The following is a 19,688-nucleotide window of genomic DNA, read 5'->3' on the forward strand; positions in this document are numbered from 1 at the left end:
GAATGTTCAATCTGAGAACAACCCATATAAATTATTTTTCTGTATCTGTAGCCTCTCTGAATGTGTGATACACTGACAGTTCCAGGATTGACTGATTAATTAATTAATAACTTCCTTATTTTTCTGCAAAGGAAAAACAAAAAGAATGTCCACTCCATCCCTATCAGTGATAGAATCCTCTTGCTGTGAACACCTTTGGTTCCTGTTCCCACAAATAAAACATGCTTCTCCTTGACTTTACACCAAATGTTGATGCAAGTCATCAGGAGCTTTGGCCAACGGCACTATCACAAGAGGAGGGAAATGCAAATGTCAATCCAAGAACAAAACTGACCCATTATGTACTGTTTGCTTGCATTCAATTCCACTACTGTAATTCTGCTTTAATGCAGATAACTTTCCTTGGCAGCATTCCAGTAACCTATTACTGGAAAGTTGTCAGTGCAGTAGTCCTGCAGCATCATTCTCAAACTCCCTGGGAATTTAGATTGTCATAGTTATTAGGATATGACCTTTCCCTCAGATTTTTTTTAAGAACTTTATTTTAAGACCAAGCTAGCATAAAATTTCCCCATTGGGAGTAGCTGAGCTTCCTTCACAGATAAGGAAAACAGCAGTGACAAAATTCTGGAAAAAGCAGTTCCATATATTTCTGCAACACATCAACACTGAGATCTTGATAGATATCTAAAGAATGGATCCCTAGGGATCAAGAGGAAAGTCATATGATGTATTGAAAAAAGAAAGCAGAAATGTACTAAGACATTTCTTTTCTAGTCATAGGATGGTGACATAAGTTTTAATTTTTATATAAACCATATAATTTTGTGAATATTTTGTTAACAAACTCAAGAGCCTTAATTTCAATGCAGTAAATTCTATTTAGGTTCCATAATGTTAGCTGTAACTCATTTCAACAGGATGTGAGTATGACTTTGTTTCAAAACTGTTTCAAGCCTAAATCTGAAACCCCATTCACAGAATTAGAGTTCTAATTATTTTTCTTTCCTCACAGCACTCATAGTAATATAATTTTATTTGTACTATCTTACCCTAATTTTATTCTGAATCATCTCTCATAAGGGTTTCTCTCTCAAACAAGACTTAAAAATAACACTTTTCAAAGTAAGACTTTCCTCATAATTGCAGATAAGCAGCTACAAATTAACAGTATTTCTGATGAAGATGACCCAAAATATTCTTTCTATGGATTGGAAGCTGCTTGTTGCAGAAAATAAAGATCAGCCACAAAAGATACACTTTCATGATTGTACGATGCTTTTTTCTATGCAATTCACTTATTCTGATTAGACGTGCTTTGTGAACTAAACAAACACTGCCATTTGCTTTTAAGCACAGATATAGTTGCAGAGAGGGAGCAGTAAAGATCTGCAGGACATGCAAATCAGTACATTCTCTTCAGAGTAGGTGCAACTGGGAGATGGGTTCATTCAAAAGCAGTGAGCCTTTCCTATCCTACAGCCATGTTCCAGTTGATCATATTTCTTTATCCCAGACAGGAAAAGTATTTTCTTTCATGGCATCAAATAGGTAACTCAAATGACTTAGTCCAGTGAACTGTGAGCTGCATGTTCTTCTGCGCTGATTGTCAGTATCTGAAGCTTGAGTGTAAGACCAACACTGGCTTGAGCAGGCCCACAGAGGTTCCCCATAGACTAATGCAAACATCACAACAGTCCTTTTCTTAATAACTACAGGGCTGAACCTCACTAAATTTTATGAGAATCTAGTTTCCTGCATGGCTGCCACCTTACATACAGCTGGGAATATCTAGCTGGCCTTTTTCTCAATAGGCACGAAGTGTAGAATTATACTGCAAATGAATGGAAATGCTGCTGATTTATTATTGTGAGATAACAGGCTAAACATTTTAGGACAGAAGTTTGGTGACAGAAGTTAATTCATGGTAAATTTTAACCTGTTTTGAATAAATAAGGCCACCTGAGCAGAACAAAGAACCTAGGCAATACATGCATATAATTGGATGCAATTCAGCTGCAACATTCTTTGTATCCTCTGCCTCATTAGCACTAATTACTTTGAGGCCTACAGAAGCAAAATGCTCCTAATGCACAATTAAATGCTTCTCTAAAGGAAAAATCAATTGATTTAGTTTACTGTAGTTAAAACTAGGCTTCATATCAGCAGGTAGGTTTGAAAAATGATTCAACCCAAGCCGTATCTGCATTTCCACTGCAGTGGCATTCAGTTTCGGCAGAGGTGCCCAGTGCAGCTGCTAAGAGTTTATTTATGGAAGGCAGGATTGAACTTTGCAGCATATGAATACATACAGAATTTGATAAAGACATTTGTGTCCCATTAATTTACAGATCTGGGATTTGCTGCTCTCAACACACCTATAATTGAATTCCCTGGTCATAAAATCAATGGGATCAAACAGGTTCAGATAGCCCTTATCTAGCCTTCTTTTCTCTTGACTTACTTCTTATGTAACTGTTCTTCTTTTTATAGATTCATTTGTTTTAGTTATAAATTAACTCTAGTACTGACTCTCCCATAGACTAAATACTACAGCAATTTTTAAAGAGAATCCAGTGTAAAAGAATTCAGAACTTTTTGTCCTTAATTTAGAGGAGATTTTAAATGATTTCTAGTACATGAAACACTGATATTAAAAACGACCACTAGTAACTACATTTAGCCCCAGATGCCCCATCAACTGGAGGTAGAAAGATCCCTATATTACTGTATGCAGACAACATGGTACTCATGTCGACAATATTAATTGAAATACTGACAGAATTTGCCAAATACTCTAGGAAAGAATGCTTACAGATAAATTATTCCAAAACCAAGGTAGTAGTATTTGCTAAAAGACCAAAGAGACATAGATGGACACTAGATGGTAAGGAGATAGAACAAGTAAGGACATTTAAGTATTTGGGTATCCAGTTTAGTGAAACACTATCATGAACACATACAGCATCAACAAGAACAATGGCCATGAGATCAATGATACCCATTTGCTCCTTCTACATAAAAGGAGGACTGTTAGTACAGCCTGCACTCAAGATCTTCCAGGAGAAAACAAGCTCACAGTTGATATATAGGCCCCCAATTTGGGGTTTCAGTAAACTAGAAGAATTAGAAGTAGTCCAGAATAAATTCATAAGATCAATCTTAGCCCTACCTCTATGTGTATCAGCAGCAATGTTGAGATCAGAAGTGGGCCTTCCATCAATCAATATAAGGGTAAAGAAAGCAATAATCTTTTATTACAGGAGACTCGTCCTCAAGCCCAATACTTATTCGGCAAAAAAAATGCTTCCACTAAAAATTTAGGGTAATAGATGGATGAATTTGTGTCTAAAACTATTTTTACAATTATCGCTAGGTCAGGAAGTGCTGAATGACATAAATTATCATATATTCTTGAGGGACTATTTATTTTTTAGAGATTTTACACAAAAAAGAGAGCAGGTATGTAAGCTTAAATTGGGCAAGTGGGATGGCCCCGACCCTGTTGGCTTTCCGGAAGGCCTTGAAGACCTGGCTTTGTGCCCGGGCCTGGGGCCCCGAGTGTGGGAAGGGCCCTGTTTCATAGTTATGTTAAATCACAGCTTTTAAGATCGCTCTGCTGTATTTATATTTAATTTTTGTTATTGTTTTTATTGTGTTATGACTGTTTTTACTGTTGTTAGCTGCCTAGAGTCACTAGTTTGAGATGGGCAGCAATATCAATTGAATAAATAAACAAATAAATATTATTTACAGTCTCTTACATCCCATTCCCTGAGAAAATATTTTACAGAACTTAGTTTTCAAACAATGGCAACAGCCTATTTGATGGAAGATATAAAGGATTACCAACTACACACCAATTATGCATTTGTAATAACTCACTGGTGGAAGATTTGAGCCATTACTTACTATTTTGCAAATTGTATCAGGAACCTAGATACTACATCATGCCTTTGTTAATCCAACTGAATCATTCTAGTTTTGAAGAAAAAAATCTATTTTCTGTTGACTGATGTTGATGAACATATAACTAAACAAGCTGCATTGTTTGCAATGGCCGCAAGGAAGATACAAAAGCAGATGTTAACAAATATGCTGTTAATATTAGAGGGGATGTACTGAACTGATATGGATTGTTGTAATTTTATGTGAATTTTGCTAAAACCTATGGTTGCAAATAATGTATATATAATAACATGAAGATTTAAGAAATACCCAGACACATGACAGGAGGAGCAGAATGGGACTTACAAGTTGATGTCATTTTTAATTTGTTTATGAGTAAAAGCAGTAGCAGTTTACTTCCTTACTGATTGCATTTGGAACAGTCCCAGTCCAGAGAAGCACATCTAAAGGCACACCTTTCTTCACATGCTTCAGCTCCTCTCATGGACATTTGCATGACTTTTCCAGGAGGGGTGTGTACGTGTGGGAAACTGCAATATAGGATGTGATTGTTATAATATGGAAAGCTAAAATACCGTTCTTCGCTTTACTCTCGGATATTTTTGGGCTATGCCTCCTTTAACAACAATTTCACATGATCTGCAAAGGACACTCTTTAACCTGCTTGATCATGAGTCTGTTTAGCTCAGTAATGTCTACACTGACTAGCAGCAGCACTGACTAGCACCAGTTTCAGATGAGAATCTTTCTCACTCTTCCTAGAAAGATAAAGGATTAAACCTAAGACTTTCTGCATACAAAGAGGAGGCTCTACCCCAGCACCACAATCTTCCTTTGGTCTTGGGAACACTATAAGCATATTGTAAAGCAGAATTTTCACATGGTGTCTGTAGAACCCCCAGGTTCTGTGAGAATTGGATGGGGGTTCCATGAGAGAGTAAGAGAAAAAAGAATTCACTCAAATGCAGCCAGGAGTATTCACAGCAAGTTTTCTAAGGACAAGCAACCACATTCCAGTCATTGAGCATTGATTTGTTTGGTTAAAACAAGCCTTCCAAATAATTGTGAAATTTATGGTTTAATTTTAGTATACTGGAAATATGATTTTTGCATTTATTTTTATATTTAAAATAAATGCAGGAACTCTCCAGGACAGTAATTGGGCATTTATTTTTGCGAAATTCAAACAATTTTAATATATAAAGTTGCATACATAAATTACAATAAATACAAGTTTTATTTTATTGCAAATTTTCTATTATTAGAGTTTTGCTTCTTGATCAGGGGTTCCAGAAATTATTATTATTTAACTAGCATGTTCCACAGACTGAAAAAGTTTGAAAACCTGTGCTGTGGAGAGTAGCAGTGGAATAAGTGGGAAATGTTTTCTTCAGTGGAGATGTGGAGAAATACTTGCCCAAAGCTTTGGAACTTACTTTATTTCCATAAAATTGCCCAGTTATGAAAAATAACTTTATACTACAAAAATGCTCTTGGAACTCCATAAAGTTAAAGTGAAGAAGCTGGTTGTGCACTAGATAAAATACAGACTGATAACTAGATATGAGGTCTTCCATTTCTAATAGTACTGATAACTGAAGAGCCTAAGCAGCAGGTCTATCAATATATATTGGCCCAACCTTGAAATGTTGGTAGTTCTCCCCTTTCTTTTTCAGTAGATAACCCTGGGATCTAAACATCTTTCTACCTGTGGCTAAAATCATCAAGGGAAAATATCTCAGGACACTGTTCAAGTTCTAAAAACTAGTTTGGTATCTGTCATGATTCACATAAGGAAAACAAATCGATATTTAAACTAGATTTTATGGAGGTACTCCCGATCAATTTAAAAATAGATCAAGAAACTGCTGGTTGCTTTGTCTGCTATTTTGGAAGAAATGGTAAAATGTAAATCTAACAAACAAACAAACCTTCCTTGGCTTCCTTCAACCATGTAATGCTACTTGGTCTAGTCTGTAACCAATCCCCTAGGTTTCAGATTAGAGATTTTTTAAAAATGAAAGCTAGGAATTTGGGCCCTATTGCTCATTGACAGATGATGAAACTGCCTGCCCTCCCAGGCCATTCTCCAGCCCTATCCAATTCATCTCATCTTATCTCAGAGTTGCTGTTAATATAAATTGGTGAGTGTATACTTTCAAATCTGAATTGGATTATATCCACCTCCCTCTGCCCACATAGACTGATCCAAGCTGGAAAGCGGAAGCTGCAAATTTTACCAACAGAAAATGGTGGTTATCATATAAACAAATGGTCATTATGAATGCAGGCAGAAACAGCAGGTTCTTTTTCATTAAGAAAGATAAAATGTTAAATAAAACTTTGTTTTTGTTTATATCTGCTATCCTTGTTACCCATATTGCCTAATTATGTGGCAAGTTTGAAATCTAAACACGGCCATCCATAAAGAATGAAGTGATTTTGAACCCTCAGGAAGACTCTGTTGATATTCAAAATATCACAATTTGCATGTTCAAAAAGTTCAGAAAATCTGTAGAAAAACAGACCCATTTTTATGAACAAAATGAACAGAAAAGTGACTGAGGATGACATCTGCGTAACATCACAATAATCAAAAGTAACTTCAAATGCATCTCCTTGATCATTAACCATACTAGATACAATTAATGGGAGCCACCATTCAACAGCTCCACAGCCTCAGCTTCTCCACTCCTGTGTTAAAGAACAGGAATGAGCCCCAACCATTCTGCAGTTATTTTCGGATGAGCAGTCATCTCAGCTAGTTGCAGCAAAAATTATTACGGCATAAACTGTTATTCTTTAAGGTCTTACTAGACTTTCTGTTGTTTTTATTCTGTCATAGTTTGGATGATTTCAGCATAACCTCACTAGTGTACAGTATGTGGCGTAGGGATTATATTGCAAGTTATCTCATACTGCAAGTCAGTACATGGCTTAACATTTTCCTTATTTAATCTGAGTCCTCTGAATGTTTTGTCTGCCCTTGTAACAGATTGTATCAGGGCCAGTGAGTGTTTGGGTTTATGTAGCACACAGCATAAATTTACAAAAGAAAGAAAGGAAAAAAGGAATAGGTACAAATATCTACAGACTTCTTTAACCTGTAAACCTTGCTTGAGAACGGTCACAAATAAACACAGGTAGAGTCACAGTGCAATCCAGTGTGGAAAATCCTAATTTTGTCTTCTCCAGCTAAGTCCTAATTGGAAAATGTTGACTGAGAATTAAAAATTAACAGCTAACACAACTGTGATGCTACTTTTTAATGAAAAGTCTCTGAATTGATACTGATAGTCACATATCAGCTCAATAGAAGTATGTGCAGTCTTTTGCCAAGGGACGTAGTCTGTTCCCATCTCTTTTACTGTACTGTGAGTAAACAAGGAAAACTACAGCTAATCATAGTTCCAGATTATGTTAGACTAGAAACCTATGACAAATCCCTGGCTTTCATTTTTTAAAAAGATCTAATCTCTAGCCTAGGGGATTGGTTGCAAACTAGACCAAGTTACATGGTTGAAGGAAGTCAAGGAAGATGTCTGTTTGTTAGACTGACATTTTACCTTTTCTTCTGAAACAGCAGACAATAGCAGACAATTTTAACAGATTTTGAACAAGGATATTAAACCAATTTAAAAATATTGTTTAGATGTTCTAGCTTGTTCTAAATATGGTAACCAAAGTTTGCCAAGTAATAGGGAATTATGTAAGATTTCTTTTTGGTGTTGCTTTCACAAATGAGGAGACTGCAAGGAATGCAATGCCAAAACATTTTTTTCTACCATATTAATCTGTATCCTTAACTCACCATTAAATTAGTTTTCTCTGCCCCACTGTGAACCCTTCTCCTAGCAATCTGTTAGAAACTTTTTCAGTTTCTGCTTCTACCGTACCTTTCATTAGGAAATTAGCCCCAAATCCCAGAAACCCTAACTTATCCTTACTTTTTTTTTGCAAAAGCAATTTATATGAAATATCCTGAACCCCACCCCATCCCAGTGTTCCAGAACAAAATACTGTAATTATTCCAAAATACAGTAAATATAGAACATTACTGGTAAAATCCTCAAAGCCACCCTGTGCATTCTTTCATATATAAATAACACTTCCTTTTTTTTGGAAAGCTACATTTTATTTATCTATCTATCAATCAATCAAAGATAATACATTTGAAATGACTTAAGCTTCTACTTGAACTTTTGCCTATCCAGAGTGAGCATCCTGTCAGTCAAAAGGGAATGGAAAGATGTGCCCATGATTTTTACAACCACAACATTACAACACACCAAGGCTGAAATTGTGCATGATGCATAGGGTGAGCTGTTTGGTGTGACTTTGGTGACATTAGAGAAACTGCCTCCGTAGACAAAATAAGGAAACAGAAATAAACAGTCAGAAATGACTTTTCCATTAAGGTTCATCCTAGCAATGCAAATTTAAATTATGTCACATTTAACACAGCAACCTCCAGATGTGCTGGATTCCACCATCCTTGCTAAGCAAGCCATTTGCTTTGTTGGCTGGAGACGATACAGCCCACCCCATAATATCTGGAGGGCACCAGAGCTGCTTTAAAGTATGCCACACAGAAAATCAGTAGCCAAAAGATCACATGATTTAGTTCAGAGATGATTTTTTCTTTAATCCGTTCAATCGTGTCCGATTCTCAGAAACTGCCTGGGCAAGTCCCTGCAGTTTTCTTGGTAAGGTTTTTTGGAAGTGGTTTGCACTGCCTTCTTCCTAGGATGCATTCTAACACATCTTAAAAAGTATAAAAGAATTCAAGATTGTTGATTATAACCTTTCAGATATTCTACATGGGGCTGCCCTTGAAAAGTATCTGGAAGCTTCAGCTGGTGCAGAATGCAGTGACACGGGCAGTTTTGTGTACCCCTAGAGGGATACATGTTACACCTCTGCTCCATGAGCTGCACTGGTGGCCAGTTTGCTTCTGGGTTCAATTCAACCATTAAAGCCCCAGATGGCATGGGGCTGGGTTATTTGGGGGACAGACTCTTCCCAATTACATCTACCTGTCCCATCAGGTCCGGCAGGAGGGGCATGCTGCGGGTCCTGTCTGCGAAAGAATTCCATCTGATGGAACCCAGATGGTGAGCCTTTTCTGCCGTGGCCCCTGCCCTCTGGAACATTATCCCTCCTGAGTGAGGTTAGCCCCAACCCTTAGGCCATCCAGAAAGCCCTCAAAATGTGTTTTTTTTCAGCAAGCCTGGGTAGTAGGGAGCCTGCATGTTGGTTATACCTTATGTAATTTTTGCCCCCTCGCAGTCTTGTTTTATCTTTATTATTTTAATTGTTTTTAACTGGTTCTGTAGAACATTTTTAATCGTGGGCTTTATTGTACGCCACCCAGATTGCAAATAAATAAATAAATAACATTCGACTCCTATTTAATTTTTTTTTCAGGCTCAGCCATTCAAGTCTAAAGTACTGTATAACATTTGCAGCCTGGATTCAGAGAAGGCTAGTTGTCCTTAAATGCCACTGAAAAAACTGGGGAATTAGTTAGCCCCAATTAACTGTTATTCATTGTAATAAGATTTAAACTCCACTAGTTCTCTCATGTTCCCAAGCATAAGTAATTGGAATAATAAATATTAACAAATCAATGTTTCCTTTCCTTAAAAGTCCTGATGAGGGTAATCAAAGTCCCTGCCCTTGGGTGATAAAACCTGTTCTTCTGACCATTACTGCTTAATGATCAGCAAGTTCCCAAACCCTATAATTAACATTTTTCTTTGCATATTAGCTTGTTTGAAGTAACAAATAACACATCCCTGTGACATTAAAACTGGGCCATCTTTTCCTTAATTTAGTTGCAGCAAATTTGCACAAAGTGTTTGAAGTGATAATTTAAAACTCATATGGAATACTAAGAAACTATAAAATATAAACTATGTCTGAAAAGAAAAGAATAATGGTCCTGCCAAGATGCTAAAGGAGGCCTTTACCATACTGAATTCTCCTTCCTAAAATGCTTGTTTTTACTGCTGTTTAAACTGAAAAAAAATTGAAGTTTGCAGCCCCCCTCCCGTAGCTTTGTTATCGTGAAAAAGCCCAGTATTTGCAAGAAGAGGAGTTCACCATCATGTTCAATTTCAGTTGAGTATCAGAGATAAGAACATCACTAGTACCTTGGAGATCTGTGTCAGATGAAAGAAGTAATTATCTGACTGTATTAACCGTTTCCTGATGTTCTTCTTGCACTATTTCTATTTTGTACGTCTTAAAGGTTAACCTAAAGCACTTATATTAAAGTACTTTTACTCAAAAATAAATCCCATTTACATACATTTTATATGCTTTTCTCCTGACTGGAATTCCAGCCTTCAAGGCACATATGTTGTTGTGGGGAAAACAGGAGGAGGAAAGAGCATTAGGTATGTTTGTGCCTTGAGTTATTTCTTAAAAAAATAAAACAAAGGCGGGATAAAAATAAATAAATATTTTCAGCAGAATCAAAAGATACAATCCAAGAAAAATGTTATCATTACAAATAGAGAGATGTGTGTTTGGAATTACGCGTGTCTATATGCTTTCCTATTATTAAAAATAATACAAATCCAACTGCCTACATAGCAAAATAGTAGGGCATGCTGCCATTTTTTTAAATAATTGATTTTAAAGATTAAAAAAAGGAAGAATATTCAACTAGTACGTGATTCTGTTTACAAGACGAAATGAAATAGCTGAAGAAAAAGTTTTATCATGTTTAAACCTGGCCTTGCTTCCTGGAAAAAGAGTTACTCAAATGGTAGCAACTAAAACATATAAGAGAGCTGAATATTTTCTTGTTTAACAGGAATAAAGATCAAGAGGAATCTATAGTTGTTCTAGGCATGGGAAAAGAAAAAAGAATCCTGATTCCTCAGGCTATTTGTTATCATAACTGCTGAGTTGTAAAATGGCATGAAGAAATATATTTTTACTATCTTCAGCAGCTAAGAGTATATTCAACAACTCTGGTGTTGCAGGATGCAATTGGATGACCAACATACAACAGAACCTCTGCTGCAAATACATTATTATATGTTAATTTTGCTCTTTTAAACTTAAGCTAGGAATACTGTAAGCAACACAATGCCTCTGGCCACCAATTCCATTGCAGTCTTGACCCATGTGGGCATCAATCCATCAGTCTATTTCATTTTAACGTTTTTAGATCCTTTTAATTAAAAGCAAGTAAATGAGAAGTTGGTATGTTTTCAAGAAAAGCATTATGGTTGTGGTGGGTGAGGGCGAATGAAAAGGAGCAATCTTGTCAGCCCTGCCTGCTGGAAAATGGGGGTTTCCTGATTGACCATATCTACTACTCGCAGCTATTTTGTACAGAAGGAAGCCTCCCCATGCCTGCTTTTCTGTGAGGGTGCCCACTGCCCTCTTAAAATCCCAAGCGTGTCCACCAGTCAAAAAGTTTCCTTACCTTGTCATAAACTGTGTTCATGCCTCAAATTCCATATTCAAAGAACTTTCAAAGGATGCAATATTTGAATAGTGACATTCCTCACTGAAGGTTTTCATATTATATAAATATGGAAATAACTTCTTAATGTACCCTTGCCTCTAACTTTCTTTCTGTATGTTGCCTTGTGAAGATACCATCTTAAAAAGTAGCCTGAAGTTTTAGTTTTAAAATATATTTTGTGAAGCTTGATGTACATAAGATATTGTAGGAAAGCAATGGACTATATCTACGGTGACCATATTTTCTTGGAAAAAATAAAGGGCAAACCTGAAAAAGGGGCAAATCTGAAAGAGGTTCATAAAGATAAAAAAATGTAATTATTTATGTTTATAACTTTACTTTGCAAAGGAAAATTCAAGAGCAAAACCAAGAAAAACTATACAAAAACACGTATTCTGATAAAAATATCTAAAATCAAACATTATATGTAAATTGTCTTTAAAAACAACTCAATTTCCATATTTTTCACATGAATGTGAAAGACTGTGCATTAAGTGGTACCATTTGTATGGTAAAAGTTAAATAACCAGAATAAAGGATAAAAGTGAGTTTTTGAAAAATAAATAAATCTAAAGGACAGCATTCTGAAATAAAGGTCTGTCCTTTATAATAAAGGACGCATGTCCACTGTAATTATATCAATGTTTTTCAAACTTGGCAACTCTAAGGTGTGTGGAATTCAACTCCCAGAATTCCCTAGCCAGCATGCTAAAGTTGCCAAGTTTGAAAAACACTGGATTATATGAAGTGGGTAAAACACAGACCACAAGAAGCATTTGTTATCTACAAAAATATTTTAAAATGTAGATTATATTGGAAAACTACATGGTCCCTGGTGACTTCTAGGAGTTTAGCAAAATCTAATCACATGTCTTTAGAATTCTATCACTACAAAACAAACTAGAAAAGATAAAAAGTTGTAATATTCTCTCTCTCAATACTGTTTTAAGTGAAGCACAATCATAGCGGGTTGAAATTTGGACAGGCAAAGGAAGAAACACTTCTCTCCTCCTTTTAAAGTATCTCTGCCCAAATCCTCATATCCCAAGCTGCTTTGACTTCTCTTACGAAGAAAAGAACGTTCTCATTTTTAATCCCTCGGGGAAACACTTCAGGCAGACCAAATGCAAGAAAAGCACCTTCTCTCCCTCCCATCCAAACCTCCTGGGAGTTCTAAGATTGCACTGTAATTAAAAACGGTTAACCCTGGTTGTATCCTGAAGCTTGACTTTATGAAACCAAGGTATCCAACATTTGTTATATGCACACATGGGAAGATGTGGCAGGGTAGGGAAAGGCTCCACCCAATCCTGTACTAGAAAACAATATTATGGCAGACACAAGTAATCTCTGAGGGCTGGATCAGAAAGTCAGATAAGCTGCAGGCTACAGCTAATTTGAATTCCTGTTACAGTTTTGTACCCTGAAATTAACACAACTCTCATATCATTGCTGCCATGACTGTAGATGCCAAAGTAAGTCTGATGGGAATGTCTGATTTGAAATATTAAAAAAAAAAGTAGGTGGCTTTTCAAAACTTGGATGCACTACATTAATTAGTGTTTACAGAGTTATGATTCTTTTTCCTACTGAAGCTGAATTCACACCTTCAAATCATTGACTTGATAGTTGCGGTATCCAGTGATGGCTTCCACAACTGAAACAGCCACCGCAGACCAATAATTGCAAATACATATAATCTGAGACACAATAAGTGAAAGCAGAAGTTCAAATAATTCCTTCTTTTACTCAGAATTATCTTTTCAATGTTTAAAGAAAGGAAGAAATGCCTTTCCCCTTCCTTCCTTCCAACCCTACTAATTATCAACCAGTAAAGCTGCAAATAGTTGTTCTTGTTTAGTAAGGCGGGACTTGGGATACACAGTATTAAATCCATAGACTTTGTTCTGGCTATGCAAATAATATGCTTAGTCGTAAGGGAATGAGGTGGCTTTTGTATTTCCGGGCACCATCACCAGCTACTTTATTCCAACAATTCAGGAGGAAGATTTTTAATGTAGCTGCCCTGCCCCTTCATGAACAGTATAACCATTTGACCTATGAGGTAAGCAGTTTTTCAAGGTAATTGGCCTACTAATATCAGCTACACATGTAGAGTCTGCAGCTTCATATAACATAAGCTTGCTGGCAAACATGAGCTGTTACCTATTACTGCTGTATCTTCATTAATGAATTTCATCCACAGCACATTTTATAATGGCACAGTCACATAGCTATACCTGCCAACTTTTGACACATGGACATTTTTTTAAAACAAAACCTGCACTTTCTCAGTAGTGCAAGTGGTTCAAACTGGTGCAAGCCAAGTCAGTGTTAGAAGTTTGGCTTAATTATGAGTCATTAGCATTAACAAAGAAGCAATTACATTATGCCATTTCAGATGAGAAACCCAGCTAATCTAGCATTCTGGTCTGATACAGCCCAACCAGTTGTTTGTGAGAAGGCATTAAGCAGTATATGAATGCAATCTCTCCCTTCTGCTTATATTCTCTAGCCAATAATATGGAAAAGCACACTGACAGTAATTTACAGCCATCTTGACTATTAGCTACTGATGGGTTTATAGTATTTCCCATGACTTTGCCTAAACCTCTTTTAAAGCTGTCTGAGTTCATGGCTCTTGCATCTTGTGTTAGTGAATTACATAATTTAACAGTAGAGTATATGAAGAAGCAAGAGAGCCAGTTTGGTGCAGTGGTTAAGAAAACTGCAGGGATTCGTCCAGGCAGTCTCCGAGAATCGGACACAACTGGATTTATATATATATATATAGACACAGAGAGAGAGAGAGAGAGAATATATATATATGCATTTCCTTTGACTGATCATTTTTCCACCTTTAGGTTAATTCTAACATTTATGACTCTTTCACCATACCATGCATAATTGTATACGTCTTTATGAGATCCCCGTATTCTTTTCCTCATCCAAAAATGTCATGAGTGTTCTGACTTCAGTCATTCCAAGTGTGGTTGTACCATAGATTTTTATAAAGACATTATGATATTGCAACTTAATTTTGAATTTGTACTGATTTCCAATATTAAAGCAGAGCAACAACACAGAGAGCTAAAGTTTTTATCAAGTTATCCATCACAACCCCTATGCTACATGTACATTATTACTCCTGATGCATACTTTCACATTTATGGAATCAAACAGCTAGCAATCAGCTGTTTTTGGGTGGTGTATTATTTGTTACTTCTAGAAGATCATTTAAAATTATAGCAGTACATAATCATCTGCAAGTCTGGCAAGCAAAGCCTTTAAAACATAGGCCACAATCATAAATGAACTTGCCTGGGAGTAAACTAAATGGGATGTTATGAATTTATTTCTTGTCATATTTATTCTATTGTTCTTCTGGGTGCTCAAGGCACTGTCTTTAACAGACTGTGCTCATTTTATTTTCACAACAAACCAGTGGAACAGATTGAGCTGATATGTATAGGATTGAACTATTTTTGACTGTACTGTTATAGATTCTGAACTGGGAGTGTGTGGCATTATTTATAATCACTAATGCCAAAAAGCTTTATATATATATAGTATATGAAAAAGATATCAAGAAGAGGTGTGGAATCTGACAGATACACTGACAAATCCTGTCATTTATATAAAGCATTTCATGTATTGAAAAGTGCTATGTAAAGAGTAATGAAATTACTAGTAGTTTCTCTATCTCCGTTTAATCTATGGCATTGCACTGTTTCCATTGATTTTGGAAATAATCAAGCTACAAACTGCATATCATTCTTTGGATGAATAAAAGAACTAAAGTAACATTTGAGGGATTATGAGGTCAAGGCACATCCATGTATCAACTAGACTTTTACTCCAGTTTAAAAAGTGTAGCTTTAGATTTCAGCTTCTGAAAACCGTAGAATGAAAGTCCTACAACCCCTACTTCTACAAAGTGGTGTAGCCATTTAACAATGTTACCACAGATACCAAGAAATAAGCTTTCACAAAAAAATTAATTTATGCTAAAAAACAAAAACCAATGTAACCGGTGTACAATGTCATGGAACAGCTATCCATATTGATCGTAAGCACCGAGACCCAATTTTAAAGGTAAAGATTTGGGATTAGGATGTGGGGAACATAAAAAATCAAATTTAATTCAAGGTACCTATTTTTGCTGCCCAAAGTGCATACAGATTTTTGTTTCTATGCAAAGCTAACCTAGATATATAGCGAAAAAAATCTAAAACAATGTAGGCCCACGTATAAAAGAATTCACAAAGTTTATTTTGCCATTAATAACTGTGCTTGCCTTAATTACTTTGTACTTACCTTTATTTTATTGCGGACATGTATTTCAAGTTTTTTTAGAATTAAATCTTAGGTTTTGTCAATATGTTAGTTTAGATACAAGGCAACAAACATCTCTGGAAATCAAAATACCTTTAAGCGATACCTCAGAATAATTACTCCACAGAACTTACTTAATAGAAGTGATTTGAAAAGAAGCACCTTAACTGATGGAATGAGAGTCAGAACAAGGGGCATAATAAACCTTTTCGCAGGCAACTTTAATACCCAGATTAAATACCTACAATTTATATTGGCTTTTCCTTAAAAAGGTCACCGTGCAATAAAGCCCTCCAATTTAGTGCCCTGCAGAAGCATTGGGATTTCAGCTCCCTGGGAAGTCCCAATTCAACTGGAGCACACCAGATTGAGGAATCCTGATCTTTAAGATCAAGATAAAAACCTACACAACCTGTAACCACAGTGTGATTTTCCTTTCCCTTTTCCCCTCTTATAGGTAGCATTCCCTCATGGTAAAACACACAGGAAAATGGCTAAACATAATCATTTTCATTTCATAAGTAAAAACTGCCTCTGTGGATTTTATCAACATTTGATACTTACATTAAAGAGGTGGTTCATAGTTCATTATGCAAACGAAGAAGCTCCCCCTGATATCATCACCTAGCCCAATCCCATCTCAGAACATTACACTATACATTTTTAAAAGGAGTTGGGGCTGAATTTCTGAAATAATTATTAGCAAATAATGAGCAAATTAGCTGATTACTAAATCTGCTCTTATGACATCCAGGTGTATTTGGTAAATTATTGTAATTTATCAAATATAGCTGTTCACGGTTTGGGTAGTGGTGGAAATGTTTATTTATTTGCAGGTGGATTTCCTCAACTTATCACCAAAATGCTACCTGAAGAAACCAGTCTCTGCTTCAGCAGTATTAAATTATGACCCTGTTACCACGTTAGATCATAACTTACACACATTGCCTCAAAGTTACGACACTAACAGGAACTTGCAGTCTCTAGTGTTTAATGCCCTAGGAGAAACGAGTGGGAAACTTACAAAACACGCCTGCAGACTTGGGATATGACACCGAGGCATCATATGTATTTCACAATCTATAATCTCTGTTGTGGAATGATTGTACTTGAAACCCCATTTATGCTCCCTGTTGTGATTAGGAAGAAAAAATACGATTTAAAAGAAATGATCAGCCACTTTGGATTAGCAATTAAGTGTAACTCCCTGCCCATCACCTTGTCTTCATTCATAAGGTCCCGTGTGTTTGAGTTTTCATCCTATGAGAACATCCACAGCAGGCAATTTACCTAGGAAAAGCTAAAACCTTAAGGGGATCTAGGAGTACAACAAAGCCTCATATAATTACTTCAGCAAACCCAGAAGGCACCTATTAATGCCCAGGCCTACCCACTGTGTTTTATCAGGAACTCAGATATAACTCCAGTTACTATCAGCTTCTCCTTCCTCAAGATATATTACTCAGACCTGATGCAAAGCAGACTGCACACCCATGCCTAAAGGGGTCGGGAAGTTTATACCCTTTTTTCTTAAGACTTTCAAGACAATATACATAAAAAAAAAATCTGTGTATCACAAAAACCCCTTCGCAACCCATGTCTGCATTCAGGCCTACTGGATTCCTTTCACCTGGGCAGAATTTTCCTCTTCTAGGGTCCAACTCTCCTGACTGACATATCCATTAACTATGAGTTAATAAGTTGTTGCGCGTGTGCTCAGACGGGCATGAATTTCGCACAGATGTCTTTCCTTCTCCCCCACCGCCCCCCGGAGTGTAAGTCTTGTCTTTCCGCAGACTTCGCGTAGGGTGACCCCGTCCGGAAAGACTGCAGCTCCTTCTCCCGATCACTCTCACAGCCCTACCCTGGAGAGGAACTTTCAGAAGGAAACCCAGCGCCCTCGACTCTGCTAGGGAAGGAGTACTGTTCTTGCCTGGCATGGCCCTCCGAGAGGTCCGACCCCAGAAACTAAGTTTCTTCTGCCCTTTTGCGGTCCGCTCCCCCGTCCGATCGCCCTCTGCTCCCGACGCACCCCCCGCAGCCTCCCCACTCCCGCTGGACCCAGGCACGTGCCTCCGCGGACCGAGTTCCCTGAACGCCTCCTAGAGTTGCAGCGACTAGCAGCCGCTACTAAGGCGGGCGGGCGGGCACTCTGGCAACGTAGCCCGTGGCTCTCCCCCGTCCCGACGCGCCGCCAGAGGCTTCCGCTGCCTCTTTGGCTCACGCACTGACCTGACGCTGTCAACGCAGCAGCAGCAGCAGCAGCAGCAACGCTTCGCGTCTAGTGGCATGGGTTCCCCCGCCCGGCCCGTCCTATGGGCAGGCGCCGCCCCGCGGTCCCACTTCCCCGCCCTCCAGCCAACCTCCGCGCCCCACCCACCCGGGAGCGCCCCGGGGGCAGCGGCGGAGACCGCTGGAGCCGCTTTCTGCTTGCCCGCTGGGCCAAGTCCGAGCCCAGGCGCAGGGAAGGGGCCGGAGGGGCAGAAACAGCCGAGGAGGGCGCTGGGAGGGTGCGCGGGCTGGGGAGGTGAGCCGCGGGCAAACGAGGGCATCTGTTCTCCAGCCCTCTGGGTGCGCCAGGCGATTAACAACCGGGGGGAGTCTCTTTTTCCAGAAAGATGGATCCACGCGCCGGCGAGGAATCCAGGAGGAAATGCGCGCAGTTTGAATACAGTCCCGCCAAAGGATATGAAGCGTGTGGGGCGCGCCACGGCTGAGCTCAGCTTTTGTCGGGGCTCAGCATGGAGCCTTCAGGGAGCCAGCCCGCATCTCGCTTTCCCAGGCGCACATTTTCCCCACGGACCAGTTTTCCCAGGGACAATCTTGCTCTCTGCCCCCATAAGTGTCAGGGTCAGTTTTAGGGTGTCCCAGGTAATCTACCCCCTCTTTTTTTCTAGGGTGGGCTTTGGATGACCCATCAATTTTGTCGTTGCTTTCCTTTCAATAGGAAATGAAAAAGAACATAGGAAATGCAACATGTATTTACTTTTCCTTCCTCTGATTGTACTACTTTTATTTCCTTGCCCTTTTGCTGCTTTTCAGTCTATCACCGCTGGTCTCTCTCTCCCTCCTTCCCGCCTTCCCCTCCCTCCCTCCCTCCTTCCCCCTCTCCCTCCCTCTATCTCTTGAAACTTCCAACTTTACCACTCTTAGGGGTTGGACACAAAGATGACTCTTCGTGACTTCATGGACCAGCCCATGCCAGAGCTTCCTGTCGGTTGTTACCACCCCCAGCTCCCCCAAGGACGAGTCTGTCACCTCTAGAATATCATCCATCCATCTTGCCCTTGGTCGGCCCCTCTTCCTTTTGACTTGGCATGCGTGGAACAGTCAGCTGTTTGGGGTTTTGTTACTAGTGGTGTTTTGCTTTTGCAACTTTATAAGAAGGTTTGAAGACTTTAGAAATGACACTTGCTTGCAGCTTTTGTTGTCCCGGTCTCTGTTGCCCTGTAATGGATTTCTGTAGCCCAGATATGGTAGCCTCTTCATGGTTTTCAAGCTCTTCCAATGCTGACTGACCCTGGTGGACTCCCAGGAGGCACTAAGATTTCAGTGCTACTGCTAGGTTGTTTATTCGTTCAGTCACTTCTGACTCTTCGTGACTTCATGGACCAGCCCACGCCAGAGCTTCCTGTTGGTCGTCAACACCCCCAGCTCCCCCAGGTCCGTCACCTCTAGAATATCATCCATCCACCTTGCCCTTGGTCGGCCCCTCTTCCTTTTGCCCTCCACTCTCATCAGCATCAACTCCAGGGTGTCCTGTCTTCTCATTATGTGGCCAAAGTATTTCAGTTTTGCCTTTAATATCATTCCCTCAAGTGAGCAGTCTGGCTTGATTTCCTGGAGGATGGACTGGTTTGATCTTCTAGCAGTCCAAGGCACTCTCAGAATTTTCCTCCAACACCACAGTTCCAAAGCATCTATCTTCCTTCTCTCAGCCTTCCTTATGGTCCAGCTC

General features: G+C 38.7%; 1 protein-coding gene across 2 annotated transcripts in view; it reads right to left on the reverse strand.

Annotated features, from left to right (window-relative positions):
* Positions 1–18,032, reverse strand: part of PPARG (peroxisome proliferator activated receptor gamma) — a 66,718-nt gene extending 48,686 nt beyond the window's left edge. Inside the window, exon 1 of one of the 2 annotated variants that reach the window (XM_063291838.1) lies at positions 17,963–18,032. The gene's annotated coding sequence lies outside the window, so the exon portion shown is untranslated. Of the gene's footprint in view, positions 1–16,754; positions 16,855–17,962 lie in introns of those variants that run through there. The other variant, XM_063291837.1, reaches the window with a different exon arrangement.
* Between the last annotated feature and the right edge of the window lie 1,656 nt (positions 18,033–19,688).

The sequence above is a fragment of the Candoia aspera genome, chromosome 2, assembly GCF_035149785.1.
Source record: "Candoia aspera isolate rCanAsp1 chromosome 2, rCanAsp1.hap2, whole genome shotgun sequence".
NCBI classification, from domain to species: domain Eukaryota; kingdom Metazoa; phylum Chordata; class Lepidosauria; order Squamata; family Boidae; genus Candoia; species Candoia aspera.